Source organism: Haemaphysalis longicornis, unplaced genomic scaffold (genome assembly GCF_048455015.1).
Source record: "Haemaphysalis longicornis isolate Haplotype H1 unplaced genomic scaffold, Haemaphysalis longicornis Haplotype H1 scaffold_9, whole genome shotgun sequence".
NCBI lineage: Eukaryota > Metazoa > Arthropoda > Arachnida > Ixodida > Ixodidae > Haemaphysalis > Haemaphysalis longicornis.
This window is the reverse complement of record NW_027526460.1, coordinates 158827496-158836019: the sequence shown is the minus strand read 5'-3', so window position 1 is coordinate 158836019 and position 8524 is coordinate 158827496. Positions and strand designations below refer to the sequence as shown.

General features: G+C 48.3%; 1 pseudogene; it reads left to right on the top strand.

The window, feature by feature from the left end:
- Nucleotides 1–8524, top strand: part of LOC144153515 (uncharacterized) — a 44293-nt pseudogene that overhangs the window by 11102 nt on the left and 24667 nt on the right.

Here is an 8524-nt window from a genome sequence, read left to right as displayed (position 1 = left end):
AAACTCTAAACAGTTAAGCAGGTCTGCGCAAGAAAGGTCACCATGAACAATTTTGTGAAGAAATGTAAGGTCTGCACGCATACGTCTGCAGTTCAAGGAAGGGATGGAAGGGACTATGGATAAGTCAGAATCAGGATGAAAACTGTGATTGTGATGACGGTGCTTAAATATGGATAAAAACTTCTTCTGCACACGTTCTATTAATTCACTACTAGATTTGGAAATGCCGTTCCAGGCAACAGAAGCATATTCTAACTGTGGTATACATATTGCATTGTATAGCATTAGAAATGGATCTGGAGAAGAGAATTCCTTTGTAATCCGACACACATTTCCAAGGCTTCGGAGTGCTCGCCGGGTGATGAGCCTAATATGAGGAGAAAAAGAGAGGGTACTGTCGAAAAGCACCCCTAGGTCCCTAATCTCCTCAACCCTTTGCAGAGGAGCTCCCTCAATACTGTAGGAAAACAGCAGACGGTGGGTTTTCGGCTGTAGGTGACAACCTTTGTTTTAGTGGGGTTTAAAATTAGGCAGTTTTTCCTGCACCAGACCGATAATTCCGACACATCCCTCTGCAAGGCACAGCAGTCCTGAACACCGCTAATGTGCCTAAATAGTTTGACATCATCAGCATAGAGAAGAAAAGAAGAGTTGGTTAACACTGTTGAAACATCATTGATAAAGACAGAAAACAATAATGGACCCAGCACGGAACCCTGGGGTACACCACTTGTTGCAGGGTAAACACTAGACTTTTTGTAGTTAACATCTACATAAAAGGACCGGTCAAGGAGATAGTTGGACAACAAGGCAACAAGGCTTGCGTCTACACCGGACTTAGCAAGCTTGTTAATTAATAACTGATGGTTCACCACATCAAACGCCTTACTGAGGTCAAAATAAATAACGTCCAACTGGCCGTTTTCACAAACTGCAGCCGAAGCCTGTGTCATAAAGCTTGCAAGATTTGTGACCGTCGATCGACCCGAGAAAAAGCCGTGCTGATTTGGTATCACAACGTTCTTGACGCAAGCAGCAAGAACTTTGTGCAGAGCTGACTCAAAGAGTTTTGAGGCCACACAAAGGAGTGAGATCGGGCGATAGTTAGAAACGGCTGACTTATCACCAGACTTAAATATTGGAAAAATTCGAGCGATCTTCCATGCACGAGGAAATTTACCTAAAAGTAAGCAGTTATTATAAACGGAAGTTAAGACAGGCACAAAAATGTTCCCATAAGCCTTCATGAGGGCTGCTGGAATTCCATCTGCACCACAGGAAAATGATGGTTTCATCCGTTGAAGGCTATCATTGACAATTTTTTCATCGAACCTAAGTGTGTTAAAATTAGAGTTATTAAACGATAGGCGTTCGTCGTTGCCATCTGGCAGTTGAAAGACAGAATGAAAGTACTGAGCAAAACTGGTGGCAACATCCTCAACCTCTTCACCATCGGAATTAAGCAGGCTAACGTGTTCTTTAGACGCCTTAGAACGGCCGCGTACATACCTCCAGAATTCAGCCGGTTTCTGAGACGCAGCAGCCTCTAACGATTCTATATAGAGCTGGTGGTCACGCCGGTAGAGGATTTTACAAAGTGAGCGATACCGACTAAACTCCGCTTTCCACTTGTCAAGCCCAGAACGCTTGGCCTTTTTGTGGGCGCTATCCTTAAGTTTAAGCGAACTTCGAAGTTCTTTAGAAAACCAGTGGGGAAATTTGGAAGGAACAGGCTTATAACAGGGAATATACTTTTCCATGCCACTTCTGACTATTTCGGTAAAACGTCGAACCTGTTCGTCAACATCATTGACATCCAAAACACTAGACCATTCAGCAGATGAATAAAAGTGATACAGCCCAGCATAATCTCCACGCTTGAAAGCATATCGCGGGACTGAACAATTGTCAACACCGCCAGAGCGATGCTGGGTCGCGACCGAGACAGAGACAATAAGAGGGGGTGAAACTTGTCGGGGTGCACAAGGGATATTTCGGAGGCACACACTTGTACGTTTTTTAAGTTTGAGAAGCACACATCTAGAACATTACCACAAGAGTTTTCTATGCGGGAAAACTGCTGCATGGAGGTGAACGACTGAAAATCTAACAGCATGCTGCATTTCTGCGCTGCATAATGGTTTTTGTGCTCAAAGGAAAGACTGTTCCAGCGAATACCTGGGGTGTTGAAGTCTCCAAGTATGATGAGCTTATGGTTGGAGTGTGCATTTGAGACATTTTCTATGGATGTGAGTGTTCGATTAAATTCAGAAGGTAATACATCCGGGGATATATAGAATGCACCGATGAGTAGCTTCTCGCCCTTCGTGAGGCCTACCTCAAGCCAGACTGATTCGTCTAGGGTCTCGAGGTCAGCACGCCGCATGCACTGCACTGAATGATCAACGGCAACGAGAACCCCGCCACCTTTTTGTTTAGGTCCAGTTAATTTTCTGTCGCTTCTAAAGATTTGATAGTTAGAAGGGAAATAGTCGGATGACGAGATATCATCGGAAAGCCAGGTTTCAGTAATGACAACAGCAGAAAATTTAGAGCATACAATATTACTAATAAATTCAGAGGACTTAGTTCGTAGACCTCGAGTGTTTTGATAGTATATGTCGAAACTCTCGTACTTACTGATCATTTTCAGTTATTTCAGAGCTGTGCAGCATACCGGGATGGACCTTGCCTTGAAACGGCTTGAAAAGGCAGCCTTTTGGCCACATAGACGGGTCGCTCAGGCGCCTAAAACACTCCTCGTTAACAGTTACGCAAAAAGAAGAATAGGAGTCGTACTTGGTCCTAAGGCGTTTGCACGACAATGGCGTAACTTGCACAGTTGACAAGTGGGCCAACAGTTGAGCAGATGTGGTGTTAGCCGACAGTTTTGAAACAAAGATGGCCCTGGAGCTGGGTGGTCGGTGTACCACAACCAACTGAGAAGCTTCCGACGCACCCACGCGGGGAGGGCTCCTTTTCTTCTGCAAGTTCGTCGGCGGGCCATTAAACGCAGTGTCGGACCTAGGAGGCGGGGGCAGAGGGTGGACCGAAGGGGAAACCAAAGTGCTCAAGGCCGTAGCAGGTTGACTGCTGGGGCGGTCAACGAACGGCGAAGCGGTGGTAGAGGACAGGAAGGGGGCACATTCACCAGCTGCACCGGCGGCGGCTTCGGCGAACGACGACCTCGTAGGGATACCAGACTGCGGTGACGTCACCGGCGGCATGAAAGGATTAGCAGGCTTCGGGGAAGCAGGCGGAGAAGGCGGGGGACGCGCGAGCTCCCCTCGCAGGCAGCGAACCTCCTCGCGCAGGGAAGCGACGATTGCAGCCTGCTGGGCAAGCCCAGCCACATTATCCCGTCGAAGAAGCCGGTTTTCCTCGCGCAGCTCGGTGACAACATCCCCGAGAAAAGAGAGGCTGGCGCAGGCTTCGGACAGGAGATTCTTCAACGCAGCTACCTCTGCGCGTAGGTCCGCCGAAGGGTTGAAGCTTGCTCCGACAGGGGACGCCACTCGTTTGGCCGGGATGTTCGCTGGCTCACCGTCTTCGCTGGCTTGGTCACCGGGGTCGCTAGGCCTAGCGGGTGACGCCGCAGCCACACACAGATTGCAGACGAACGGCTGCTCACCGGAGATCAAACGCTGCAGTTCCTCGTCCGGAAGAACAATGCACTTTCCGTGCGCACGGCGTTTACACGCAGAACATCGAAAAAACTCCTGCCTGCCGAAGAAAGCGAGGCAGCAAAGGAGGCACTTGTCCTTACTGGGCGCCATCATGCGGCCATGATGCGGCCATCATGCGGCCATCATGCGGCCAATAATAATAATAATAATAATAATAATAATAATCAATCAATCAATCAATCAATCAATCAATCAATCAATCATGTTTATTTACGTGCCCAGGAACAGCCAGAGGCCTGAGTGCTGGCGCACGGATAGTTACATGAAAACAAAATACAAGAAACATATTGCAAGAAACAAACAAGCGACAAGACACACACATATTGAAGTAGCGAAAATAACAAAAATAAAGCACAGGCGGAGCCTGGGTACAGGTAAAAAAGAAAAAAGATGCCTTTGTGGCTCAGCTTATTGTAATGAATACACAACAAGCAGAGAACAATGTTTGACAGTAAGACGACAAAAACAATGACAAGAGTATGGAGACAAATGATAAGACAAGCATGATAAGTAAACAGTTTCAAAAACAGGCAACTATATTGGTTAAACAGGACTGCAGAGAAACCAAATTTCAGCAATAATACAAAGAAAAACGAACGACAGAGATATCATAGATGTTTAACATACTGTGTTCAACAGCGCAGTACGGTAAATTGTAAAGGAGCTTTGAAAGATGTCAAGGCGTTCAGAGAAGCGGTTGTAGCAATTCTGTATTCTGCACACAGGAGAATGATTGGAGTTGCGCGCAGCGGTCAAGAAAGGGCGATGCGACCTGGTGGGCCTCTGTGGAACACTAAACTCTAAACAGTTAAGCAGGTCCGCGCAAGAAAGGTCACCATGAACAATTTTGTGAAGAAATGTAAGGTCTGCACGCATACGTCCGCAGGTCAAGGAAGGCATGGAAGTAACTATGGGTAAGTCAGAATCAGGAAGAAAACTGGGATTGTGATGACGGTGCTTAAATATGGATAAAAACTTCTTCTGCACACGTTCTATTAATTCACTACTAGATTTGGAGATGCCGTTCCAGGCAACAGAAGCATATTCTAACTGGGGGATACATATTGCATTGTATAGCATTAGAAATGGATCTGGAGAAGAGAATTTCTTTGTAATCCGACACACATTTCCAAGACTTCGGAGCGCTCGCCGGGTGACGAGCCTAATATGAGAAGAAAAAGAGAGGGTACTGTCGAAAAGAACTCCGAGGTCCCTAATCTCCTCAACCCTTTGCAAAGGAGCTCCCTCTATACTGTAGGAAAACAGTAGACCATGGGTTTTCCGGCTGTACGTGACAACCTTTGTTTTAGCTGGATTTAAAATTCGGCAGTTTTTGCTGCACCAGACCGATAATTCCGACACATCCCTCTGCAAGGCACAACAGTCCTGAAAACTGCTAATGTGCCTAAATAGTTTGACATCATCAGCATAAAGAAGAAATGAAGATTTTGTTAACACTGTTGACACATCAGTGATAAAGATAGAAAACAATAGTGGACCCAGCCCAGAACCCTGAGGTACACCACTCGTTGCAGTGTAAACACTAGACCTTTTGAAGTTTACATCTACGTAAAAGGACCGGTCAAGGAGATAGTTGGACAACAAGGCAACAAGGCTTGCATCAACACCAGACATAGTAAGCTTGTTAATTAATAATTTATGGTTCACTACATCAAACGCCTTACTGAGGTCAAAATAGATAACATCAAACTGGCCTTTTTCACAAACTGCAGCCGAAACCTGAGTCATGAAGCTTGCAAGATTTGTAACCGTCGATCGACCCGAGAAAAAGCCGTGCTGATGTGGTATCAGAACGTTGTTGACTGTCACAAACTCGAGCGTACGACGTCTAAAAGTACCTTATAAATTTTTCATTTTATTGTACAGCGCCTAATTCTTCTTACAGTCGTCCGATTCATTCCATTCGGTTCTATTCGCCCGAGACAAGGCTGGAAGTTTCTCGAACGAAGAGACGGTAACATGATCACCCGCCGGCTCGCCGGCAAGAAAACAACAAAAATAAAACCTCCGCCGCTCGGGTTTCGTCGAAGCTTCCAGTACTTTCGAGGAGGCACGGGTGGCCTTGCCAGTAGAGCACTGCACGGGCCCGGGCCGGCCCGAAAGCCCGGGCCCGACCCGGCCCGCGGGCCGGGCCGGGCCGCCCGAAGTCGATTATCGGCGGGCCCGGGCCGGGCCTGGGCTCAGTGCCTCGGGCGCGGGCTGGGCTCGGGCTCAGTGCCGCGGGCCCGGTCCGGACTCGGGCTCGACGCCACGGGCCCGGGCCGGGCTCGGGCTTGAATTCATAGGCCCGGCCGTTAATAGTTCCGACGTGAAGTGTAGAAAAGGGCATAAAATTGAATATTCTGAGTATACTTTTACGCGCTTCTTGGTGTTAGTTGTACACATTGTTTTCAAAACGTGTTTTGCTAGGGCTGATAGTCACTATACTGTAACTTTAATGACATTTCATGTGCTGCATCAAGATTTTATATTAAGTGCGAATGCACTTTATAAGCGACCCTGAATTCCGGTGACCGCCGTCCGTCCACATAGCAACAGCTGCGGGTGCGCGCGCTCCTCGTCTTCCTTGGCAATGGGGGGAGATGGGCGCGCGCTGCCTGGCCGCTGACATGGCACATACCCACGTGGGGGATTGGCCAGGAATCGGGCGTGAGAAGGCTAATGCACCCGCTTAAAGGAGTACTGACACGAAATTTCAAAGCTGAGATCCGCTCTAGCAATCAAGTACAACGACAACACAAATAGGTATCTGTGCATGGCACATACCCACGTGGGGGATTGGCCAGGAATCGGGCGTGAGAAGGGCTAATGCACCCGCTTAAAGGAGTACTGACACGAAATTTCAAAGCTGAGATCCGCTCTAGCAATCAAGTACAACGACAACACAAATAGGTGTCTGTGAATAAATGCATCTCTCTTTCTTTGTAGTTGGGTGTGTGTGTGTGATCTCTCTTTCGCGAACATTACCGAACCGCGCAAATTCAACTCCTGCATTCGCACTTGCACATTCTTCCCCTCGGGGAAATGCGGGGAAATTTTTTTGGTGTATAATATATCAAAGATACGGTTACAAGGAATGCCCTAGAGGGGAAGGAATTAATTAAGCCACCCTAAAGCTGTGCACCTATGTCTATGTACGTGTGTTTTAGATGCCGAACCAATCTTAATGCGGCTGCCGTGGCTGGAAATCAAACTCGCGTGCTAGAGAAGCACCACCGCTTAACAACCACTCCAGGGAAAATATTTCAACGCACGCACATACGCGTGGATTCAAATGGAGTGCAAGAAATTCCATTAATAACAACTTGTGACCGAAACAACCACATGAAGTTGCCAAGAGTCTGGCCATCAAAGGTGATGGTGTCTCTCGTGTAAAAATACGAGCTATTATTACGCCCATGTGGCGTGAACTGCAGACGGTGTGAGCTAAACTACGTGTACTTTTCAACCCTTTTTTTTGCGTTACAATTCAGGGCGTGCTTGTACAGACTAGATGCTCCGTCTGATTTCCCGCTACGAAGATACTCGACCAAATATAATAAACTAATTTTCTTCAACGTCTAAAACCAGGCCTGGTCACATACATGCGGGCCCTCTGTAGGCTAGAAAAAAGACCGTGCCCGGGCTGGGCGTGGGCTTGAGACGACGGGCCCGGGCCGGGCCTGGGCTTGAGACGACGGGCCCGGGCTGGGCCTGGGCTTGAGATGATGGGCCCGGGCCGGGCCCGGTCTAGGCTCACTTATGAATGCCCGGGCCCGGGCCTGGCCCGGGCTTGGCGTTACGGGCCCGGGTCGGGCTCGGGCTTCACAAAGCGGGCTCGGGTCGTGCTCGGGCCTTAAAATCAGGCCCGTGCAGTGCTCTACTTGCCAGTTCTAAAGAGCGTCGATCATTCTAGAATGGAGAAGAGGGAAGTTATTCGCTCACGGCGGCGGGCGCGTTGTGTGTTGTGCTCTCCCTCTCCGCACCGGCGCGCCTATAAAAAGAGAAGCCGCGCCTAAGCAAACCAGCTACGTTTGGACGTCGTGATTGACAACGGTTCATCACACCATCGGCGACCCGCGCCCTGGAGGACTCCAACGTGCTCCCGGGCCTTGAATGACCGTGATCGTCTCGGACGGCCTGGCCTACAGCGAAGCCACGCTTCCCAGGTAGCCGACTCGCCTCCGACAGCGGTGCATCGTCCGGCCCGGTCGGTGAATATGCTGGGACTCTGTCTCTCATATGCATCGAACTGTTCATTTTCTTTTAGTTAACTGCTCCGATTCGTAATCTTCATTTGTTAACGCTCCTGTTTGTATCATATTTGTATAATTGGACTGTTTCTTGTATTTTAACTCCATCTAAGTTGTCTGTCATTATCGATCTGCTACCTCGTGCTTGTATTTGTGACTTGCCTGTCTAAATATAAGTCTTTGTGTTGTTTTGTCGTTCAAGGCTCTTGCTCATTCTTGCCGCTCTAGTCGGCGAAAGCCGCACATCAGACGGCCACCTCCTTTGTCACCTGTGCCCTGTAGATTCGGTGGGGTTTGTTGGCTCTCTTGAGTCGACTCCCCATATCTTCTGACAGTGCACCCTAATTTAAGGAAGCGGGTGACAATTTCTGGCGTCCGCGACAGGACATCTGATGTGAGCGGTAGGGAGGAGAAAGAGCCTAGAACTTTTTTTGGCATAGGTTGCTACTATCCTTATAAGTTGGTGCTCTTGCTCACTTTCTCTGTGTAGATATACCTAGCTAGAGGCTAGAGTATTGTGGCTAGATTGCGATACATTTGCAATCATGGATTTAGAGAAAATAGTAGCGTTGGGCTGTCAGCTGG